At 56.6% G+C, this 585-nt stretch overlaps 1 protein-coding gene across 1 annotated transcript in view; it reads left to right on the top strand.

The window, feature by feature from the left end:
• PIK3R6 (phosphoinositide-3-kinase regulatory subunit 6) overlaps positions 1–216 on the top strand; it is a 26,444-nt gene extending 26,228 nt beyond the window's left edge. Inside the window, exon 20 of the mRNA XM_017731594.1 lies at positions 1–216. This exon is cut by the window's left edge and continues 2,412 nt beyond it. The gene's annotated coding sequence lies outside the window, so the exon portion shown is untranslated.
• The last annotated feature ends 369 nt before the right edge of the window (positions 217–585 follow it).

The following is a 585-nucleotide window of genomic DNA, read 5'->3' as shown; positions in this document are numbered from 1 at the left end:
GTTGTTGGGGTAATGTGGGGCTTTAGGGGTGACCAGTGGCTCTGCACCCTCTGCCTCTTCAGGGCTTCACTGTGGGTTTTGTACACAAAAAGAAAATGCTCAAAAAGCCAAGAGGCTTTGGGCTGGGCTGGAGTGTGGGCTGTGTGTCCAGAGTTTGTTCTGTACAGCTGTAAATTATGTAGATGGATGATAAATTATTTGTATAGGTGTCCTAGATGATCTGTACCACAGGGTGCAATCCTTTTAATGCCGATTGAAAGGAATTAAGACCAACCCAAGCTGAAACTGCCAGTTGGTTCTTGTTGTGTGTTTGCACGCGGCTGGGGAAGGACGCCCCGCAGTTCCACCTGAACATGAGGCACGATTTCTTCCCTGTGCAGTGACCGAGCCCTGAACAGACTGTCCAGAGAGGGTGTGGAGTTCCCCTCACTGGGGACATTCCAGAACCACCTGGACACAATCCCGGGCCATGTGGTTCCCGTCCGCGTCCCCCGCGCCCCGGCCGGCCGGGATGAGGGCGAGCCCCGGGCTGGTCCCTCCGAGCCCACGGAACAGCAGACGCCCGCCCCCAGCCTTGGCGCGGGG

Source organism: Corvus brachyrhynchos, unplaced genomic scaffold (assembly GCF_000691975.1).
Source record: "Corvus brachyrhynchos isolate BGI_N302 unplaced genomic scaffold, ASM69197v1 scaffold904, whole genome shotgun sequence".
Classification (NCBI taxonomy): domain Eukaryota; kingdom Metazoa; phylum Chordata; class Aves; order Passeriformes; family Corvidae; genus Corvus; species Corvus brachyrhynchos.
This window is presented reverse-complemented; position numbering and strand designations above follow the sequence as displayed.